At 41.1% G+C, this 24,505-nt stretch overlaps 1 protein-coding gene across 1 annotated transcript in view; it reads right to left on the bottom strand.

The window, feature by feature from the left end:
- Positions 1–648: 648 nt before the first annotated feature.
- Positions 649–24,505, bottom strand: part of LOC122547240 (transcription factor AP-2-beta) — a 73,107-nt gene continuing 49,250 nt past the window's right edge. The window contains exons 8-9 of the transcript XR_015754003.1: positions 7,339–7,379; positions 649–2,500 (exon numbers count right to left, since the gene is read on the bottom strand). The gene's annotated coding sequence lies outside the window, so the exon portion shown is untranslated. The remainder of the gene's footprint in view (positions 2,501–7,338; positions 7,380–24,505) is intronic.

Genomic DNA, 24,505 nt, shown 5'->3' with positions numbered 1-24,505 from the left:
CCACAATCACAGATAGTCTAGGCCTCTTAGCAGTCCTAGGGCTGTTCCTAATTTGACAGCACCCCCCCCCCCCCCCGCCTTCTGCCACTGTCCCAAATGAGGCAATGGGGATTCCTGCTGGCTCTCCAGCTCATGGATAAGTCACCTTTCACCCAGTTAAATACAGCTTGGTGTGTTAAATGTTAACACCATTGGGTGTTTATTGATCACAAATCTTGAGTTAAGGCAAATATAGACTTCGTATGTTTTTGAAATTGATTCTATGTAAATTTATGTGGCTTTTTTTCTATCAAACATTGAACATGCATTGTAATCTAAAACTAATCGGATCCTGCCATAACTTTTCATTTGATTGCTGCTTTGATGTTCCTGTAATTTATATCCTGAAGTTTAACTTTCAGAGTGCTCATGGTAGAGAAAAGCAGCAGTGAGTTGGAGACCCCAAAGTTTCAGCAATACTTTTGTCAGGTTTTAGTTTAGCCCTGTCATTGCATTTGCATCTGACTTCTGTATTGTTTTCCAATTGAAGTAGATCATGCATGACAACTTGCATCAGCCCATGCCGGTTCCTTCAGGAAACTTGTGATGTGCTGGACTGCAGCACTGTAGAATTATCACAGTTAAAAATCACACAACACCAGGTTATAATCCAACAGGTTTAATTGGAAGCACACTAGCTTTCGGAGCGTCGCTCCTTCATTAGGTGATAATGGAGGGCTCAATCCTAACACACAGAATTTATAGCAAAAATTTACAGTGTGATGTAACTGAAATTATACATTGAAAAATTGATTGTCTGTTGAGTCTTTCATCTGTTTGAATACTGATAGTTTCACTTCTTTCATGTGTAAATCACAAAACCTTTATTTTAAAAGTTGCATTCTCAGGTTAGCTGTTAACAATGGGTGATAGTTAGAATTATCATGACAGTGTCAGAAACTTCTCAGAAAGAAGACCAATATAGAAAGGCAGCAAAATGTTTCTCTATTTTATCTGTGGACTTGGTGGTGTAAGCATTCACAGGAAACTCTAGGAAATTCCCTATTCTGAGAGAATACAATCAGAGAGAACAAGCGGAGGTGCTGGAGCTGGCCGGGAAGGTCAGCAATGGGTCTAGTGCCTTGATCTCAGATACTGAGCTACAAAGGGTTTACTGACCTGATCAGGCAAGGAAGCTGAGTAGCAAGACTTCAGACCTTTAATGCACTTCCACTAAGCTTCTGCTGCACAACACTCCTCATACCGAGAATTCTTGCAGTGCACTCATCCCTCTCTGTCAAGATACCTCCTCACATTTCCCTTAACTTTTAGCAATCTCAAACATATCCCTCATAGTGACCACCTTCACAAAAGTTATCCTTCTGCCACCCAATCTATTCCACAGCTCACTCTTGTAAGTGTTTCATTTCTCTCCTTGCAGCAGGAGAGGACAGTGAGACAGACAATTGGCGGTGACATTCAGACACTTTCCCTGATAGCTGCTGAAAAGGGCAGAGTGGAGATCAGCTGGAACTCATCCTCTGTTGGTGACGGAACAAAAAGGATCTCCAGGAAGAGCATCTAAGTATTAATGCAACATGACCACTTGATGTTGTTGTTTTGATGTTGGCAGCCACTAATAAATGCACTTAACATGCACAATGATGGCTTTGAATGCTATCCATTATCTAACTGATATCTTCAATCCTGCACAGATCCTACAATTTCTCTTCAGGAGGTCATGCCATTGGAGGATAAACAATCTTTGGGGATAAATGGGTGTATCCTGAGGATATGACAGCTCAGAAGGGCATGTCTTGTACCAACAAGATTGGTGGTTAAATTGTTGCACACTGAAACGTATCTCAGAAGGGATCAGGTGTAGGAGACAGGTATATGTGAAAAGAGGTTCTGTACAAGGGTACATGCCTCTCCAAGTTCTGCTCTGAACCTCAGGAGCTGTTGATGAAGAGGCCAACACTGGAGCAACAGTAAAAATGTTTAAGGTAATGTCAGCTTTTTCCAGATGCAATGCAAGGTTTTAGAGACCGAATGGAAGAGACTGTCTCGAGCACAAGCGCATTAATGTCTTTTGTGCTGATGTCTATAACCAGGGAAAGAGTGGCCAGCTGAATAGTGTATTAGATATGACAGAGCAGTGACTGTATGCTCACCAATCACCTGAATGATCAGACTGTTACCTCAAGCAGAAATGAGGAAACTTTTTGCCTTAATTGGTGCAAAGGTGCACTTCAGCTCTTGGCCAGCAGTGAAGATTGGGTAGACCATGAAAGACAAGATCAAAAAAGAGAATATGAAATGGAAGGGTACTTCACAAAGCACATCCACTTCTCAGCCCCCATTGGCCCCACCTTACAAAGTGCCGTAGGCTGTATCCTGACTTGATGTCAGAGTATGATCCTGCACAAGTACAAGTGAGGTAAGGGCCTCACAGGCTCCAAAATCTAGAGATGTCAGTCAAGGGCCTCTGAGCAAATCGAGCAGCCTACCTCCAGCTCTGCTGTAGACATTAGGGCAGTAACAAAATGATGAGAAATGATTAGTGGTTGTACCATGGTTTTCAGATAAACATTTAAAACATTGTTAACTTGTCACATTTCTGTTGAATATTCTTGAGCCAAAACTTTATTTCACCATTCATTTATCCTATTCTCCTCATTTTGACTGTCATCTGCAAAGTGACCATCAACCTTCTGTCTAATGATATGGCAAGAATTAAAGATAAGCAATGGGTGTCCTAAGACAAATTTACTTTTGTTTGTGGGTGTTACGACACCGGGTAACCCCCCAGCCCCCCAATAATTTAAACCTGCAACACAGAAATGATTTAACCCGTGCTATAATCTATTAAAATTCGAAAGGCGAAGAACTATCCCAAAAGTCACTATTTAAAGTACAAAAAAATTTTAAAACTTTATTCATTAACATAGAATATTAACTAACAACTATTTACAACTCCTTTCTCCAGCCTATTCTATTACTTTCCCTTTTACAATATTGGTTCAATAAAAAATACCAATTAAGTTTTATAAAAAATAATTCAAATTTCAAAACCAGCCAGCTGTCGTACTTTCTCTTTGTATTTTTCTCTGTAGATTTGCTCTCCAGGTCAGTGTCAATATTTTTTTCTCTGTGCAAACTCCTCCAGACAAGCACCTCTCAGAGTTCTGACTAGCAGCCTATATCTGTTGGTCTTTTCGCAGTTCTTCTCCAACTGCTTTTTTTTTTCAATTTTATACTCCAAGACATCGGATCATTTCATTGGTTTTAATATTGCCAAATACCAAAATCAAACTTGCTTGGAGCTTAGTATCTTGAGGCATAATTTAAATTGATTGGCCGAATTTGAATTTGTTCTTGTCTCATAGCAACGCAGGTACTGCTAACTGCTGGACGAAACGTTACACTGTAAATTCGCCAGCACTCTGTGTGGTTGCTAAGTCTTTCAACTCTCTTATTTCAACTTCTACACCTTCATAACCGTGGATCTATTTTGAACAATGAGCTCAGGGACCAGAGTAAGCTCAGATGGCTACACTCCCTCAGCTTAATTAAATTGTGCCTAACTCTGACCATCCTGGGCACCTGGTAGAAAGGTGTACAGCTATACATGTGCTTGCCGAATCAGGCTCCTTTTTGTCCTCCTCCTCTTACTCTACATACTCTTCCTCAGAAGCCACAGTTTATTCTTAGCCATCTTACACCTGCAGCTCCAGATTTCACTATTGCGCAATGATATACATGGCACAGCAAACCATTAACATTCTGGAAATGTTGGTACAAACTGAGAACAGTTCAAGACATGGAACCTAAGTCAGATCTTCAGTATCCCAACTGGCCACCCTTGTGCTCATAGGTCTTCTGTCTTACTTTTGCTAGATGTCACTGTTTGGGCTCCGGACCAGTGCTGTGAACTTCAGAGTATTCCCCAATAAACCATCCACTTTGAGGTGTGAAATCTTGGGAGAGGTGGCTGGTACAGGAAGCTCATCATGACAGCTCCCTGCTAATTTGGACAGAGCATACGTAATGATCTTTCAGTGGTTGCAGAGCAGATGAACATTAATTGAGTGGAAGCACTTTCAGAACATATAGACTCCTAGGTGATCCCAGGGCCCCTTGCTTGACATGTGTGCAGCCTATGACACCCTGACCAGAAAATTAAAGTGCCTACTCATTCTGAATAGCCTCACCATTAACAAATTGCCCATAAATGCTAGTTTTCATGAACTTCATATAAGATTTTTTTTTAGATTTCCTACAGTGTGGAAACAGGCCCTTCGGCCCAACAAGTCCACACCGACCCTCCGAAGAGTAACCCACCCAGTCCCACTTCCCTCTAACTAACGCACCTAACACTATGGGCAATTTAACATGGCCAATTTACCTGACCTGCACATCTTTGGACTGTGGGAGGAAACCAGAGCACCCGGAGGAAACCCGCGCAGACACAGGGAGAATGTGCAAACTCCACACAGACAATTGCCCAAGGTTGGAATCGAACCTGGGACCCTGGTGCTGTGAGGCAACAGTGGTAACCACTGAACTACCGTGAGGGGGTTATGATGTAAACATATAAAATTATGAAGGAAATAGGTAAGATCGAAGCAGCAAGGTTGTTTCCACTGGGAAGTGAAACTAGAACTGGGGGCATAGCCTCAAAATAAGGGGGAACAGATTTAGGACTGAGTTGAAGAGGAATCTCTTCACCCAAAGGGTTGTGAATCTGTGGAATTCCCTGCACAGTGAAGCAGTTGGGGCTACCTCGTTGAATGTTTTTAAGGCAAAGGTAGATAGATTTTATGAATAGTAAAGGCATTACAGGTTTTGGTGAGTGGGCGGGTAAGTGGAGCTGAGTCCATGAAGAGATCAGCCATGGTCTTATTGAATGACGGAGCAGGCTCGAGGGGCCAAATGACCGGATAAGAAAAATATTTCTTCTGCTCTTAACAAACTATGATATACCACAAATTTTGTGAGCATGTCCCTGAAAGGAGCCAGAGGCAAATCATTTAAGGGTTGTATGGTCTGCCTACTTGGCAAGTTGAGAGAAGTTAATCTCCCGTAAAGACTGCAACTAACAGCAGTCACTTGACAGGAAAGTCAGAGCCTCCTGCAACACCAATGTTCAGTCAAGTTCAGAATGTGAATCCTCTCCCTGTAAATGCTACATTGGGGTTATTGCCTCCTATTAACTGGATCATGGTGCTTAACTCCGTTCTCCTGCGATGCAGCAGGTCCTTAAGGGAAAAGTGGCTACTGTTGTGCTGACACTGCAAGCACTGGTGCTAATGTTGCTGGAATTCCTCATCAGAGACCCAAGGTAAAGCTGCCTAAGTGCTACTGTGAAGGCTGACAGGTGGGAAATGCAGATCAAAGGCAGAAAATTCCAAGTTAGCAGAAATGACCTCCAAAGTGTTGGAAATTACCTTCAAAGCCTGAAAGCACACTCTCAGAACAAATCCTGTGAGCAAAACTCTTTCCTTTAGGCAAGGAAGCAGCTGTCAGATCGCAGTATTTAAAGTCTTTTTTCCATGTCAATTATACAGAGATGATAATTGCCGCAGCCGTCTCACCTTGTTTCAGCTAGTAAGTTCCCAGAAAGCTGGGAAACCTGTCTGCAAACAGCTAAAGTCAGAACCCTGGCTTAGAACTACATTTATTGAGCATTGAACATATTTAAATTGCAGTCTTGCCTGTCCCAGGGGCTTCCCTGCATGCTGCAGAACAAGCTTAGGTGACCAGTGGAAGTCAATGGGTTTCTTCCAGTGTTCCAATATGTCAACAGTTTTTAGAAATTCATCCACCTAGGCAGGTTGAATTCCTCTCATTGTTCCAATTAAAGCATCCATGCAGGATAGTGAACACTGGAGGATATGGACAAGTTTAGATAAACACAACAATGAAGTGGTGTGTGACCACAATTTCATGGATCTTTGAAACCATTCATCTAACTCTTTGTACTTGAGGTTTACAAATCCCACACATCTCAGAAAGAAATCCCTCGCATTTGTGAGACTGCAGCTTCTTCTTTCACCATCCACTATTTGACTTAACTTTCCTCATTTATTTATCATTTTAATATTGCATTATTTTGCACCATTCTGCTGTGAAACTGTTTCAATGTCATGGTCTTCTGTCTCTCCACAATTGCTTTTACTGACCAAAGGTAAAAACAATCACAGCCTTGGGAAGGAAATGCTCAAGATCACTGCTTTGACTTGTCCTCATCTGATTATTTCTTTCCTCCTTTAATGCAGAAATAACCATTAAGTAATCTGGCTCTAATTTTATCCCATAGTGTTGAAGGGTACTGAACTCCCTCAAACACTCAACAGTTCTCAATTTGCACTGCATCCTCAATTCATATGTAGATTTTGCCTCTTTCTCTGCTGTAGTTAGTGTCCTTTTAAATTATTTCAATTGGGTCCCAGTTTTGGATTTAGTTGTCTCAATTGAATCTAATAAAATCAATGTGTTGAAATTGCCTTTGCCTTAAACAAGGACACATAACAGAGGATATCAGGTGTCAAATCTGAAATGTGTGCCAGGACTTGCTGCTGGGAATAGGTGAACAGCAACTCAGATTAGACTGTTAACAGCCGTCAGTGCTAAATCTATTTACATCAGAGGCGATTTTAATCTGTCAAATAGCAGCCTTTAAATCCAAGTTGATATCAAAGTAAAGCAATTTGCAAAGTTTAGACATTTGTGTTTTGATTTTGAACAGTTGCAGATTTGGAATGAAAAGAATTTAAAGCATGATGTAAATGCAGCTGGAACTGGCTATTATTTTTCTCTGGAGTAGAGCCAAACTGCGCTGAAGTTATTTGAAATCTGCACAGTAGCTCCCAAACTCTATGTAATAGCTTCATGAAGAAAACAGGTGCTTGCCTTCATTCACAAACTGTGATTTACTAGCTAGTTATGGGAAGCCTTTGGTCCTATCTCTTCTTTGTATGCATTCAGCTTCATTTTACCCATGGCTCTTTTGTCTCAAGCCCTTTGATTTTTGTTTTTCGTGAATAAGTTGATTTTATCATCTCTTTCTGTTGTTTTATTTCTTTGGTTCCTGCATGGTTCCATGCCTGAAAAAAAAGGCTACCTGCTAGAAAGCTGCTCTTTAATTGACTGCTGCGTGAGAATGGTGAGGGGTAAATTGGATAGCAAATTTTGTTCTTTCCTCCCAGTGGGAAGCTGGTTATCCTGCACTTGGCGCCTTGCCCTAACAGCCCAGCTGGGGCTAAAAGCATACCATGTGGGAAATTGTGGACACAAACCAACATCCTGTCATTTCATGGTAGAATGTGTACACCAACATACACTGAACCAACTAACCTCCAGATCTTCTCTGCAGACACTTTCCTTTCCATTCCTTCCTATTTTGGGGGAAAATGAAAATTTAGTTATTTTCCAAGCAAGCAATCAGAGAAGTACAAAGACATCAGCTTGTCAGTAATTTTCAATACTAGGCTCATCCAGTAAACAACAAGATAATCCTTATTCAATAGCATGTGGCTGTACCTAATTTTTCCCAAACTTCACGACCACACCATAATTAAATATTCAAAGCTATCGAAATGCATCAGCAGATATAATGCAAAATGCATCTGTGGCAGAGTCACGCTACGGTTAATACCAGATGTAACCTCTGTATGCATTTAGCAGTCAGTTCCTCCCCTGCATTTTATTCTGCGATACAATCTCAAATTCTAAGATCCAAATGGTGAAATAAAGGTTCACAATGACCACATTTGCTTGATCTCATTGCAGTATTGGAGCAGTAGAGCCACTTAAGAAAGATTTTCCTTCCAGTTACCATACCAGTAGCACCAACTTTTGCAGAAGATCAATTACATCATTGAAGTGCAAGTACTTCTAGAGGCTTCTAGATCAAGATTGATTTTAACAGTTGGTTCCCTCAGCAACTCAAGAGACTTTGACATTTCAACAGCAAATATAAACAATGCCTCTAGGGAAAGGGTAATTACTGTAGTTTTAAGCTGTGAACAGACTGCAGGCTCAGTCTGTCTGCCATGAAGTTTCTCCATTGCTGATGTATACAAGCCTCTCCTTTTCCCAGTCCCAGGGGAAGACTCGATGCCCTGAACAAAGTGATGAAGTGCAATTTTTAAACAATCACAAAGCGCAGTTGGTTACCTATTCCTTGGAAATAATTGCTGGAATATCAGCCTTAGTGAAAGATTGACCAGAATGTTCTGTGAATTAGTGAAGAGGGGAAGGTGAGACTGAAAACAGGTGGAATGGCATTTTCACACCGGTCCCCTTTCTCAGAGAGCCCTTTCACTGGCCAATCAAACTACAGCTGGCAGACAGGGGAGTGAGCAATGCTGACTATTCCCCAGCTGATGTCTGGGACTAAGAATGCAACCACATCATAAATTACTGAGGTTGTATGTGCTCCTGCCATCTCTAAAAGGCTGTCAACACCAGAACGCTACTTTCAGGTCTTCCCTTCTCTAAACATCCAACCAGTTGTGCAGTCCCAATGTGAGAGAAGGCCAAGAGTTTGGTGAGGTAAGCATTGTGAAAGTGTGAGGAAAGGGATATGCATTGGTTTGACAGAAGGAAGATCCTGGATGGCCCTGCAGTTTAGTGATGAGGCAATGCATGCTCTGCTCCAGGCTCTTTGGAAATGCAGGATGTCCTCTTCCCAGAGGGCCATAAGGAGGAAACCTCCCTATCTACCCAAGTAAGACTGGATGACAGTCATGGAAGAGGTCAGAAGCTGTGGAGCTGTCTGATGATGCTGCAAGCACATCAATGGTCTCCTCCCTGGATGAGTACCACACCTCAGTTCCTTTTGGGATCTGAAAGTGAAAAATCCTGAGGGCAGAGGTACTGGCAAAAGAGAGTCCATCACATCAATTGCATGGAGGTGATGCTGCTGTGTCACCTGTCAAAGGAATGGAGGAACCTTGGTCAAGGGGCCCAGACCTGGCACTGGTGATCCCTCACGAGCTTGATCTAGAATGTACCAATGGCAGATGCATGCCCATAGTCACAAAAGCACTTTGTATTGTTTGGTTCTTCAAAGGCAACTAAAATTTCTTGTTCCTGTTCCTACAAAAGAAGGCCAAAACATAAAAGGGCCTAGACTGTCAACAGGTCCCCATTTCAAGCCATCCCAATTCCTATGGCAGGGGAATCTCTTGGATTGGTGCGGCAACACAGCGGTCACTCTATCATGGACTGTGATTGCAAGAAGGTGAATAACTCATGATTGGACATGGGAAAGTTTCAAGTAACCATGCATGATGGTGCTTTTATGTTCTCCACTGTACGCATACAACAACCTGAGCACCAGCCAGTTCTGAAGGCTGTTTGGAAAGACCAAGCCCTCTAATCACTCTGTCTTCCATGCAGATCAACTGGAAGAACAGAGAGCTTCCATCCCCAGAGGACAGTTGTCCATCTGTGACAAGGAGAATGGGACCTCAGAAGATGCACTAGCAAATTGCTCCTCCATGTGCTCCTACCAACATAAACACTGTTGCCTTGCATTTATGAGTACATTCAGGGTCATAACTTGGTTCATGTGTCACATAGGTCCCTGACTAGCTGTCAGAGGTAGTTGACAGTGAAGGCAATTGACACTAGAAGGACTATGCGAGGCTAGGTCCATGCTGCACACTAGATGGCAAGCTTTTAGATGGCAGATGCTAAACGGCCAACCTTGAGAGGTGTGAAGGTCTTGCAGAGCTTCCAGAAGGCAGCCATGCACTGGTTCAGACAAGAGAGGCTCTATCCAGGCCATAAATGCTCTTCTCCTCCTCTGTATGTGGCTCCTTGCATCAAGAGAATGGCAGTACTCCTGGAGAGCTACATCTGGGAAACTAGACAAAAGTCATCAAACCTGCCAAAGCCTTGGTCATGTGCTAACAAATACAGTAGAAAGGCTATTGGAGTCTGCCTCAGATGCCTGTCTATCTCAGGTCCATAACTGTCCCTCTCAGGGGAGGAAGCTGCCTTCTATTTCTGGGAGCACCTCTCAGGAAGCTTCAAGTGTGGACAGCAGCTCCTCAGCCCCTAGTCAAAGGATACAGCTACTCAAATCACCAATTCAACAGAGAAGGCTCCTGTAACTATGCAGCCTCCCTGACTACACCCCTATCCCAATCTCATCTTGTCAGGCCCTTCAGGCCTCAGGAAGCCAAAGGACATCCCAGGCTATAGGGTAGTCAGATCAGGAGATTAACCCCATCATAGCTGGGCAATGAAAGGGTAGAACTACAATGAGACATTCATGAAAAAAATGAAGTATTTCTAAATGCACTTGAACTTCATGAGTGGTAAGATAGTTAAGGTTTGATTATGGTTGTAACAAAGGTGTTATTTATTTTTTTCCACATTTCTACATATTATCAGAAGTCACCTGGAAGTGCACAATTACCGTGGCTCACAACAAGGTTATTTAGGAGGGACCATGGTCTGTGGTTATCTTTGTGACCAGCCAGAGGCACCAGGCAGCAGCTGAAGAAGGGAAACTGAAATTGCAACTGAGGGCATTGACAACAGTGCAGGTTGAAGGTGGACTGGTGTGTATTAAGTTAGATGTTGTGGGAAGGATCATCTGAATTTTGTATACATATATATGAGTGCCTCTCAAGCTATCCTTACACTGATGTCTTGGAGACCTACACATGAGCTCTTCTGTCTTTCTGGCTCCAGCCAGTCATACTCCAAATCTGGGCACTCTTCACAGTTCACCAAAATCTCATTGGCCTGGGCATCCCCTTTCTGGAGACCCAGCTGTAAAAATCACTGCAGATGACCACAATTGAAGAAACCGTAACTGGGGCAGATTGAGAGTGGCCCACAAGAACCATACAACCATTTGAATCTCACTTTCAGATGTCTATGGTCTACTCAATGGTGGCCTGGGTAGCCATGTAGCTCACGCTTTATTTTCTTATGCTTAGGGTCCCCTGTTGGGTTCAACCTCTTCAAAGATTAACCCTTGTTGTCCCAGTGTGGGAGTATAAAGCTATAGTTCTTTTGTATGCCTGAGTATGTGTGCAATTTGTTTACTCTCAGGGTAACGAGGAAGGTTCATTAGTGATGATTTTGCATTTTTTGGATATTGATGGAATGAAATTCCTTCCTGTTAATAAAGGGCACAGCCTAATCTTGGAAGGGTTAAAGGCCACATGCCTGTATTATTTCATACTTTGTACCTGTGATGGCAATCCAAATCTGACTATCCAAATCAGTTTGATACTGTCTAAATCAGCTGATATGTGGCTGAGTGAGACCTGTCACAATTGTCTATCAGTCCTTCACAGAGCCCTCACAACAGGCCCAAGTACCAGTAACAAAGTTGGAAAATAGGGTACTGACCCTACATCTTTGTAACGTTAACTCCCTGTCCTCAATGTTAATTGATCTGGCTATACTGCAACGTCCTTCCTGGGAAGGCAAACTGTCTGAAACCTGACAACTGCCAAATTGTAGCACTGAGCTCAATTATCAGCCATAATTACCTGCTGGGGTTCTGATATGATGGAGCACCGTGCATTCTCTGTGAATTTCAAGCTGGTCAGTAAAATGCCATTCAATCGGTTCCTCAATCAGCTTAACAAATTCTTAACCGCCAGTTTTGTAGAAGCCATTTGCACTTGACTTGGTGTCAACCGCTAACAAAATACAAACCCAGCATGATGACTTTAGAGTTTCTTGCAACATCATTTCCATGACAATCTCCCCAGCCTTCAAGGCTGTCCACTACGGAACTGGAGAGTACCAGCCATTATTTCTAATTATAAAATGGACATGGTTGGATTATTACCAGAAAACTTGTGAATGGATGCTCCATCACAAATACTAACTGCAGCAAATCATAGCTTCATTGAAAATGAAAGTAGACATACAAGAAAATAAGTTTAGATCAGGTGGTCTACATATTGAATTTAGAATAGGCACCTTCTCTGGATCGTGTAAGCCTGAGGCAGCTGAATGAGTCTGGTGGGCTGTGGATATATCTCAGGGATGGGAGAAAGTGAGGACTGCAGATGCTGGAGATCAGAGCTTAAAAATGTGTTGTTGGAAAAGCGCAGCAGGTCAGACAGCATCAAAGGAGAAGGAGAATCGACGTTTCGGGCATAAGCCCTTCTCAGGGATCCCAGGCTGCTCGACAGTGAATTAAATTGGATTTCTAACTGGTTCCATTACCAGCACTGACCCTCACACAGGTGACAGGAGGGTTGGCTTTTGAAGGGGCATGTTGCACTAAGAAACTTTAAAGAACTCTTGACCTTTGTGTTGGAAGCCTCCAACGGTCCCTTTGAAGAATGCTTGTTGAGCCATATATTACTCAAGGCCTATTAATTCTTGGAGAAAGTGAGGACTGCTGATGCTCAAGAGTAAGAGTCAAGAAAGTGTGATACTGGAAAAGCACAGCAGGTCAGGCAGCGTTTGAGGAGCAGGAGAGTCGACATTTCAGACATAAGCCCTCCATCAGGAATGAAGGACTTATACCCAAAACGTCGACTTGCCTGCTCCTCAGATGCTGCCTTGTTTGCTGTGATTTTCCACCACCATAGTCTATTAATTCTTGGACTCTGTTAACCTCCCTTTCTACTATGACAAATATTACAAAGGATTCTTGACTCTCAGTGCTGCTACAACAATCCTATTCATTTGAACTTGCCTGGGGAATTGTCAGTCATAGAATCATAGAATTACTACAGTGTGGAAACAGGCCATTTGACCCATCAAGTCCACATCAACCCTCCAAAAAGTGTTCCACCCAGACCCACTCCCATAACCCTAAGAGTAATCCACCTATCTTGCGCCTCTTGAATACAAAAACAGAAATTGCTGCAACTGCTCCGCAGGTCTGGCAGCATCTGTGAAGAGAAATCAGAGTTAATGTTTCAGATCCAGGTTGTGAAGAAGGGTCACCGGACCTGAAACGTTAACTCTGATTTCTCTTCACAGATGCTGCCAGACCTGCTTAGCATTTCCAGTTTCTGATTGTCAACATCTGCAGTTCTTTCAACTTTTGCAGCCTTAAATACTATAGGATAATTTGGCATGGCCCATCCACCTAACCTGCACATCTTTCGACTTTGGAGGAATCCAGAGCACCTGGAAGGAAATCCATACAGTCCCAGGGAGAACGTACAAACTCCAATACAGACAATCGCTCAAGGCTGGAATTGAACCTGGGCTCCTGGCACTGCAAGGCAGCAGTGCTAACCAAAAGACACCTTACTGCCAGATGGTATTAAGGACTCATGATGTTAGTCATTCATTGCAAAGTATTAAGTCTCTGCTCTTGACAGTATTTATTCCAATTTCACTCAGGCCCCTCGAAGCCACATGGTCAAATTCACTCTCAATGCCAAAGGTAGTCACTTTCACCTTACCTCTGGAACCCTCTGATTTCCCCGATACTTGGGGCAGGCCTGTAAATTTACACAAACTAAGCAGTGGAGTAGTTGTTAGAGAATAAGTTTTACAACACTGTTAACAACACTTTTGTCGTTTGGCTAATCATTGCGAATGGGTTGATGATAATTAGCTATGTTAGATTTGTCCTGCATCTTGTGGGTAGGACATATTTGGATCATTTTTCATCTATGTTGCAGTTGTACTGGAACAGCTTGGCTAAGAGTACAAGTGGATTTGGAGCACAAATTGGCAGTACTACTGCCAACTTGAAAGAGGCACACAGCTTTGTTGTATCCAATGTGTTCAGTCATTTTTTTGATATCATGGGGAAGAAATTGAATTGATTGAAAATTGGCTTCTCTAATAGTGAGAACCACTGGAAGAGACTGAGATAAATCATCTACTTCACACATCTGACTGAAGATGGTAACAAATGCTTCAGCCTTGCATTTCAAAATAATTGCTTGGTTCTACCATTGTTGAGGATGGGGATATGATGGAGCCTCCTCCTCTGTGTACTATTCAATTGATCACCAGTGATCATGGTGAGTTGTAGAAGGTCTGCAAACCTTTGATCTGGCTTGTTATCTATGGGAAACGTAACCCTGTCTATTGCATGCTGCTTCTATTCTTTCACATGCTTTGCAGATTCACCAGTTTGGAATCCAATTTTAGGTATGCATGGTGGTGCTTATTGTATGCTCCTCTGCCTTCTCACTGAAAGAGATTGGTCCAATGGCTTGCAGATGTAGATGGAGTGAGGGTATTCAAAGCCATGAGGCTACAGATTGTGGGTGATTACAATTCTGCTGCTAATGATGGTACATCGTGCCATGGCCTTTATGGATATTGAATCTTCTACTGCTAAATGCATTACATTACATTACAGTGTGGAAACAGGCCCTTCGGCCCAACAAGTCCACACTGACCCGCCGAAGCGCAACCCACCCATGCCCCTACATTTAACCCTTACCTAACACTACGGGCAATTTAGCATGGCCAATTTACCTGACCTGCACATCTTTGGACTGTGGGAGGAAACCGGAGCACCCGGAGGAAACCCACGCAGACACGGGGAGAATGCATTCTGAATTGATCCAATTTAGTAGAATGGAAGTGACGCACAATGGAATGATTGGTCTCAGTGTGAAAATAGCCATTTTCTCTAAAGAAAACTGTGCAGTAGTCACTCAGGTCAGTATTAATAGATGCATGCATATTCTTCAGATTAATAATGATCAGGTTGAGTTGAAATTTTTTCCAATATTACTGGGGTTTTTTTAGATACTCAAGCCCAGTCCAGTAGCGATGTCCTTCAAGTCTAGGCCAGCACGATAAATAATGATCATTCTTCATGGTGGTCATGGAATTTTCCATCCAGGGTACATTCTGCATCCTTACCATCCTCATTGCTGCTTCCAGGTCATGTTCAATATGAAGAGGTATTGATTGGTCAGATGACGAAGATTAGTAAGTGATAATCAGAAGAGGGTGCCCTCTCTGTACTTGACTTAATGCTATTTGAATTCATGGCATCTCGAGTCAATACTGGCCTTGATGAACATTACTTTATCGGGTTGCTACTTGACATATCATTGGGGCAACTCTTCCCCAATGACAAAAGTCTCCAGATGTTCATGAGGAGGACTTTAATGTACCTGTGCATGCCTTTGTCATATCCAGGCCAAGGTCAATGCTGGGTAATCTGTATAGTTTTTTGCTTTGATAGCTTCACAACAGTTTTGATAGAGCTAAGTGGTTTGCTGGACTATTTCACAGGACAGTTAAAAGTCAACCATATTTGTCAAAGTCAATCAGAGTCAATGTGGCTGGTTTTAATTTTGTCAGCTAATAGTTAAGACAGTTAACAATTCCTGCTGCATCTGCATGCCAACTATAGTCCAACCAGTCAGCATCCTTTTCTCATTCTGTACAAATTGTTTTTCATTTCTAAGTTGGTCTTCTCGCATTTCAGTCCTGATTAGTATAAGATGAAACATTTCAACTTCTTATCACACATTGACTAGATCAGGTGAAAGTAGTAGGCTTGCTTCTGCAAAGGACAGTAATAAACTCTTCACTCATAGTTAGTAGTTTTTGAAACAGTTAGGACAAACGCAATAGTTTCAGGGTCACCATTACTGATCCTGTCTTTTTATACTGGGTACATTTAATAATCTGAATTTAAATCTCCCAGCAGTTTGGAGGGGGTGAGGTGATGTGGGGAAATTAAGGTGATGTGAGGTGATGTGGGGAAATTAAGGTGATGTGAGGTGATGTGGGGAAATTAAGTTTGTCAGCAGGTCATTCGTGCAAATTTGTTTAAGAGTTTTAATCAAATGACATAATAAACATTCTACCACTGTACCATGGTTTCATTTAGCCCAGAGATGCAGAGCTCAGAATTATTGCACTTCAGATAAAATGAGACACAATTGTACAGGGTCAGATTTGATCCATGATAGCACACTCTTTAAAATATCTTGTTTTAATATGTCACCCTATCAGAGTCATGCATTAAAGTTACTCCTCCACTGGCTCAAGTTCAAACATGAATGTATTAGTGAAACGATTGTCCTCACCACCAAGAATGCAAAGCTTAAGGGTAACTTTAATATTCCTTTCTTAAATGCTTAATGTTAGTATTAAAATGTTTACACTCTGCTTTATATATATTATAATCAATGTGCTTGTCGCATTGAAAATGGCTAGATATTTAATTGCTGCTTCATGAAGCAACAGTTTAGTGTTTTAACATAATATCTTCACTTAGGATTAAAGGGATGGAATGGATATAAACCATTTGTTACCACCAGCACTTATAAAAGGCCTTTGATTAAGTCAATCATTTCAAAAATATTTTTAACGCTAGGTGTTGAACAATTACCTTTTGGTGGTTAGACCTGCCTCCTAGACACCATCTCCTCACATTCACTTCTTCAATTCAATCTTGGGCATTAATTCAAATGTTCAATTCTAAATATATGAGCAAAATATTATAAATTCTGAGCAATTGATTTACAAACAGGTAATGCTGGAAATACTTAGCAGTTCAGGTGACGTCTGTAGATAGACAGAAACTCACTTAAAAGCTGCATTTTCTCAGCCTGTAAAGTCAGAGTTGGAAGTTGAATAGCCATGAAAACAGGAGAGAGACACATGTTGTGATGGCCCCCAAAATGGACATATTTCCCAGCCTGCCCTGGGAAAGCTCTTCAGAAATGACACTGTATTGAGGGCCATCCCAACATGTCTCTCTCCTGTTTTCATGGCACTTCAACTTCCAATTGTTTCTAAGAGCCTACATAAGATTGTATATATTTTGTAATCAACTTGATCAGAAATGTTAATGCACACCTCTGGAGTAGGTGGGATTTTAAAACTTGCCCCCGGCTCAGATATAGAACATTACCATTGCACCATAAGAGCCCTATATAATGTTGAATACCTACATGTGTATTTTGTTTTAAATGCTAGCTACTCATTCGTTTTTATTTTAGATAAATGCTTGTGAAAGTCTCTTATCCTGGCCTTTCAAATGTGAGTCATGTTGTAATATTTTAAGACTTTTTCAAAATCTAGTTTTGTTTTTGAATAAGCAATTTCTGGAAATCTGGATCATAAACAAAAACATTATAAACTCTCAGCATCTTGGGTTCCTTCTGTGAAAAGAATATCATCAATGTTTCAAGTTTTGAAGTTTTGTTTAAAGCTATACTGTTTTTGAAAGCATTGTCTGTAAAGGTAAGGTGGTTCAGTGGTTAGCACTGCTGCCTCACAGTATCAGGGGCCCAGCTTCAATTCCCACCTCCGGCATTCTTCCTGTGTCTGTGTGGTTTCTTCCCACCATCCAAAGATGTGAATTGTCCATGCTAGGTTGCCCATAGTCTTAGGTGCATTTGTCAGGGGTGAATATAGGGTCTGGGTTAGGTTGGTTTGGGCTGAAGGGTTAGTTTCCATACTATAGGGAATCTAAGCATTGCTGATTGTGTTGCAGTGACTTTGAATTGTTCCATTCGCTTGGCACAATGAATCTTCAATACAAGTGTAGTGTTAAATTCCACTTGGTATTTCTCATTTAATGTCAGGATTTTCACAAATTAAATTTAGTAAAGCTTTGTCATTTCACTAATCACATCTATTGCCAAGTTTTGCTTGTTATAACATACACAAATGATTTTACAAACACATGTATTTGGTCAATGTGTATTTCAGACCATTACTGACTGGGGAACAAGTGTGCGAAAGTGAGGACTGCGGATGCAAGAGATGAGATCCGAGAATGTGGTGCTGGAAAAGCACAGCCAGTCAGGCAGCATTCGAGGAGCAAGATAGTCAATGTTTCGGGCAAAAGCCCTTCATCGGGAAAGAATGGGGAACAACTTTGTCAAAAGCATCTGAAACACAATAAATTAATCTTAGCAATACGTTCTCTGCTAATTCTGATAATAGTAGATTGCGATACAGGAAAGTGAAGGACAACGTGCAGTACTAAAGTGATAAGATCGAGTATTGTGTCTTAACATTTTGCTGGAATTATATACAGAATTAAATTTAGATGGGGCAGTATTTCCTCGTGAAAAAATGGTTAGAGAACATCATAAATCACATGCTTCAACAAGAAAATGCAGCACAAAGACTGGCATGAAATCACAAGGATCTAATGTAGGATACATTAGTTGTCTGAACCAAGAAGTTGGTAGGGACAGTACAATTGACCTTGGTAACCCTAGCATATAGAAAGAAAAATAAGCCATAGTTTCTGCTTTTGATAACTACCCAAGGACCTCGCGAAGAATGTGTGTGTGCAGTGAAGACTGAATTGGGCTCAGCTGTGATCTTACTCCATTATTGAAATGCCTATCCTCAAGGCCTTCAACTTAAGTTCACACATAAAGAATGACCATGTGAACATTGTGTCAAAGGGTGCTGACAGTTATGGAAATGTTGCCAATTTTTAAAAAAAAGTTTGTAAGCGATATAGGAGGAAAAATAAAATACAATTAATAAAAACTTTGAAAGTTTAACTCATGTTACAAAAAAATCGAGAGGTGTTACTACTGGAAATATCCGAACACATTATTTTACATTTATATCAACTACTTAGAGAATTGCAGTGACTTTCCCAATGCTGAATACAACTTTCATCAGATTGCAATGACATTGAATTATGTGATTTGCATAGCCTTCAAATGATATGAATTTTGATTAAAAAAAAGATATTTTGCACAATCTAGAAGAAATTCTGGATTTTATGTGTAATGTATCTAGGCTGTCTTAAAACTTTTTGCTTAAGTAAACTATGTTATTTAACTCCAAATGGATATGTATACACAAAAATAATAATACGAATGGTTACTGATAAAAAGGAATAATGAGAAGGTACAAGTTGAACTTTAAAAGCTTCAAAACTTCAGTTAAAACATATTGTTCAGGCAGAGTGAGCTTTCTTTTCCTTTTAATTTCAAATATATCAGATCTGGCAGTGTCAAAGTTTAAAAACAATACCAGCACCAACAAGTTTCATTCTGATGAACACAAAATAACTGTGGCCATTTGCATTCCACTCAACAGGTCTCTGGGTTCTGTTGCTAGCCACAGAGGTAGAATTGCTTTCAGGCACATTTTAGCAGCATCGGTAGTTTTGAGAAAAAATGTTTCTTTCAGTTGAGGAAGTAGTGATTTATACTGAAGAGTTTTAAAAGTGTGTCAGCCAACTTAGAAAGGAATTGTCACTTCGGCCAATATCTGATTGTATTACAACTTTATATTATTCTAAGTTTTATTTTGCAAATTAACTGTAAATGTAATAATTTCCTCAGTTCCCAGCATATCTTTCTAAAGGCATTGACTCCTTTTATGGATATTCTTTTTATATTTGGTACCTCAGTAAATTAGGCTGCTTTGCTTCAGAACTGTAAATAATAAGATATAAATGCAGGCAAATACAATTGCAATTAGAGTCATAGAGATGTACAGCATGGAAACAGACCCTTCGGTCCAACCGGTCCATGCCAAACAGATATCCCAACCCAATCTAGTCCCACCTGCCAGCACCTGACCCATATCCCTCCAAACCCTTCCTATTCATATACCCATCCAAATGCTTCTTAAATGTTGCAATTGTACCAGCCTCCATCACTTTCTCTGGCAGCTCATTCCATACACATACCACCCTCTGCGTGAAAATGTTGCCCCTCAAGTCTCTTTTATATCTTTCCCCTCTCACCCTAAACCAATGCTCTCTAGTTCTGGGCTCCCCGGCAATGGGAAAAGACTTTGCCTATTGATACTATCCATGCCCTTCATAATTTTGTAAACCTATATAAGGTCACCCCTCAGCCTCCGACGCTCCAGGGAAAACAGCCCCAGCCTGTTCACCCTCTACCTATAGCTCAAATCCTCCAACCCTGGCAGCATCCTTGTAAATCTTTTCTGAACCCTTTCAAGTTTCACAACAACTTTCTGATAGCAAGAAGACCAGAAATGCACACAATATTCCAACAGTGGCCTAACCAATGTCCTGTACAGCCGCAACATGACCTCCCAATTCCTGTACTCAATACTCTGACCAATAAAGGAAAGCATACCGAATGCCTTCTTCACTATCCTATCTACCTGTGACTCCACTTTCAAGGAGCTATGACCCTGACAGACCCTGTGTGAATTTGATCTGTTGAGTAGTTAAAAGTACATTCATAGTTTTCTGGCTGGAACTTTTTATTTATTCTTTTCCTCAGATGGTGATAGCTATTGGAGAAATTAAGATTTTTTTTCCCCTTTCAGGCTATGCCCACTGCTACTATATTATGATAGAGAGTTGTGCACACCACTGCCAGCATATTATAAATGACAGCTAATTTAAATATCCAGATGACCACCATTGAAACTATGATTTAATAGTTTCAATGGGCAAAATAATTTAATGACCAGTATTCAATCATATTATTAGGGTAGGACTGTGAAGTGTTTAATGGTTTCATTCACGAATCCTTCTTGCTGCTATTAGTCTAAATTTGTGATACCATGTGGGGAAGATTGTCCACATGAAGTTTTTAGCTGAAATTAGGCTCCATCTTAATAAACAGTTAGCAAGTTTATTCTATATTACTTAATCATTAGTCACATTATATCTGAGATATATGTTTGTCTCTTCTGCGACATCAGGCTCAGCCTAAGAGTAAGTTCACATTACTCCGACTGTAACGGTATCCCACAACTTTGGTATCAAACACAGAATAGGTTAACCCTCCCAGGAACAGGCCAGGTTCAGGGTGAGAAGGGAAAGGTATAAAAGGGACCTAAGGGGCAACTTTTTCACGCAGAGGTATGGAATGAGCTTCCAGAGGAATTGGTGGAGGCTGATAGAATTACAACATTAAAAAGGAATCTGGATGTGTATATGAATAGAAAGGGTTTAGAGGGATATGGGCCAAGCACTGGGAACTGGGACTAGATTAATTTAGGATATTGGGTTGGCTTGGATGAGTTGGACTGAAGGGTCTGATTCCATGCTGTATATGTCTGTGACTCTGACACTATAAGCTGTTGGCAAGTTCATCTCATGATCTCCAAGAACCCTTTGAGGGCTGAACTGGTTCACAAAGCAGGCTGTACACAGGGTGGTTTGTTACAGTGAGAATATTTGGTGAAGTTGAAGCCAATGTAATCAGGAATAGAGTGAGATATGGTTGTCTCCTCTTACCATTGCTCTTTAACATCTATGTGTAAGTATGATAGAGTCATAGCGATGTACAAGACGGAATCAGACCCTTCGGTCCAACCCGTCCATGTGACCAGACATCCTAGACCCATGCCAGCACCCGCCCCATATCCCTCTAAACTCTTCCTATTCATATACCCATCAAAATACAATTGTACTAGCCTACACCACTTCCTCTGGCAGCGCATTCCCTACACATACCACCCTCTGTGTGAAAAAGTTCCCCATTAAGTCTTTTTTATATCTTTCCTCTCTCACCCTAAACCTATGCCCTCTAGTTGTGGACTTCCCCACCCCAGGGAAAAGTCTTTGCCTATTGATACTATCCATGCCCCTCATAATTTTGTAAACCTCTATAAGGTCACCCCTCAGTGTCCGACGCCCCAGTGAAAACAGCCCTAGCCTGTTCAGCATCTCCCTATAGCTCAAATCCTCCAACCCCGGCAACATCCTTGTAAATCTTTTCTGAACCCTTTCAAGTTTCACAACAACTTTCTGATAGCAAGAAGACCAGAATTGCACGCAATATTCCAACAGTGGCCTAACCAATGTCCTGTACAGCCGCAACGTGACCTCCCAACTCCTGTACTCAATACTCTGACCAATAAAGGAAAGCATACCGACTGCCTTCTTCACTATCCTATCTACCTGTGACTCCACTTTCAAGGAGCTATGAACCTGCACTCCAAGGTCTCTTTGTTCAGCAACACTCCCTAGGACCTTACCATTAAGTGCATAAGTCCTGCTAAGATTTGCTTTCCCAAAATGCATCACCTCGCATTTATCTGAATTAAACTCCATCTGCCACTTCTCAGCCCATTGACCTATCTGGTCCAGATCCTGTTGTAATCTGAGTAGCCCTCTTCACTGTCCACTACACCTCCAATTTTGATGTCATCTGCAAACGTACCTCTTATGCTCACACCCAGATCATTTATACAAATGATGAAAAGTAGTGGACCCAGCACCAATCCTTGTGGCACTCCACTGATCACAGGCCTCCAGTCTGAAAAACAATCCTCCACCACCAACCTCTGTCTTCTACTTTTGAGCCAGTTCTGTATCCAAATGGTTAGTTCTCCCTCTATTCCCTGAGATCTAACCTTGCTAACCAGTCTCCCATGGGGAACCTTGTCAGACGCCTTACTGAAGTCCATATGAAGCTGGAAATGTGTTGCTGGAAAAGCGCAGCAGGTCAGGCAGCATCCAGGGAACAGGAGAATCGACGTTTCGGGCATAAGCCCTTCTTCAGGAATCACATCTACCGCTCTACCCTCATCAATCCTCTTTGCTACTTCTTCAGAAAACTCAATCAACTTTGTGAGACATGATTTCCCACGCACAAAGCCATGTTGACTATCCCGAATCAATCCTTGCCTTTCCAAATACATGTGCATCCTGTCCCTCAGGACTCCCTCCAACAACGTACCCAGGCTCACTGGTCTATAGTTCCCTGGCTTGTCTTTACCACCTTCTTAAACAGTTGTACAGAACTCCATTAGAATAATTTGCTCAGTTAATGTGTCCCACATTAGGATGATATTCTTGTTCCAAAGGAAATCCAATTGTAACTAAAAGGAATACCTCTAATGAGAAGACTTAACCATGATAAGAAATTACTGTAGGGTTAATCCCTTGGTGTTGAGAATGTTAAGAGCAATAAGAGAGGTTATGCATATTAATATGGATAGTTGACATTGGAAAGTTTCATCTAACCAGAGAATCTAAAACCATGAGGTCTGGGCAATAATATTTCTTTTGACTCATGCAGGAACCAGTAGAAGGGAAAATTAGTTGTATATTTAAACAGCACTCAATCCACAACTGCCAACATCATTGCTCAAAATGAAAACAATGCTCATATCTTTGAATTGGATTTGAGCCAATCAAAAGTTTCTTTTTACATTTTATTCATGAAGTATTGAAAATCACAGTGAATACCTCCACAAAGCTATTAAAGCAGAATCATTTCAGGTATACAAAAGAGAGAATTAAGGAGTTGATTTCCATTTTCCCAGACTCAACAGCTGGCTCTGACAATGCATGACAGCCAGGTAATCAACTAATCAGTATCATAAGGGTGTACTTCCCTCCCATAGGGGGTTTTGAGACATTGACCAGCAAAACCCACCAGCCAACCATCCAATAATCACTGCAGGAGCCCATTTTGAGCACTAAACATATTAACATCAAGCCAGCAGCCTGCCACTGGAAATTGATCACCCTGGGGGCAGCCTGCCAGCTCCACACTATTGTGCTATCAAATGGACCACTTGGCTTCCTTGCCAAAATAAAGTAGGTTCCTTGATGGAGTAACTGGAGTGACAACAGCATAGGCTAGTTTTGAGCTACTCTTACTGCTCCTAATCTTAGAAAAATGAGGTATACCTAATCTTTCTAGGCCTTGTCAGTCTTCCTGTCAGAAGATACTGACTGGAGTTTTTTTTTCAAAATCAAGAAAGTGTAATCTCCAACTTTAATTTCTCCCTTGGAGGTCTAAGTTAATTTTTCTTTTCAGTCTTTACTGCCTCCTTCAATATTAAAGCTTGTCAATCAAATCTTGCTTGTTGCCTAATCAGTATTTCCAAATTCATCTCAACTCTTTTTTTATCATTTCAAATTTGCTTATACCATATATAAGCATGGTATAGTAGTTACACCATATACCATGGCCTTCATCCTGGTTTATCAGCTTAAGAAAAAGAACTTAGGACTAGGGAAACGTAACTAATAAAGTCTCATTTGTTTTCTGAAAACCTGAATAGACAGACAGAATTTGAATATTACCTTTGACAATGGCATGAAACAGTCAGCAGCAGATCAGCAACTATAAGTTAAATATGATTTGGAGGTGCTGGTGTTGGACTGGGGTGGACAACATCAGGTTATAGTCCAACAGGTTTATTTGGAAGCACTAGCTTTCAAAGCGCTACTCCTTCATCAGGACAAATTAAGTAGACAATGAATTTGCTACTATCCATTTTGCTCCAGTATTAAAGTTTTCTTCCAGTTCCAAAGATTTTGGGCCTTGATAACATCTGATCATCTGTTTTGAAAATTGTTTGATTTGGTTAAGAATAAAACTATTTTAGATAACCCTCAGTTCTTATAACAATTCTGCTGCAGAGCTATTCACATGATTTGTACTGGTAATATGTTAATATATTTTTGATTCCTTTCTGGAGCCTTGATTCATTCCCATCCCACAGTAAACAGGTAAAAAAAAATCTATTTTCCTTCTCACCACTAAGGGATCTTTAAAAATGAGTTGTCCGGTGTCAACAGTTCTTAGTGAATCACGATCTACAGCAAGAAACTGATCAGCATGCCACAAAATCAGGTGACTGCTATTTTAATTCAGAGAGA

Source organism: Chiloscyllium plagiosum, unplaced genomic scaffold (genome assembly GCF_037043375.1).
Source record: "Chiloscyllium plagiosum isolate Xiang-an unplaced genomic scaffold, Cpla_swu_hap1 HiC_scaffold_3, whole genome shotgun sequence".
In the NCBI taxonomy this organism is placed as follows: Eukaryota; Metazoa; Chordata; class Chondrichthyes; order Orectolobiformes; family Hemiscylliidae; genus Chiloscyllium; species Chiloscyllium plagiosum.
This window is presented reverse-complemented; position numbering and strand designations above follow the sequence as displayed.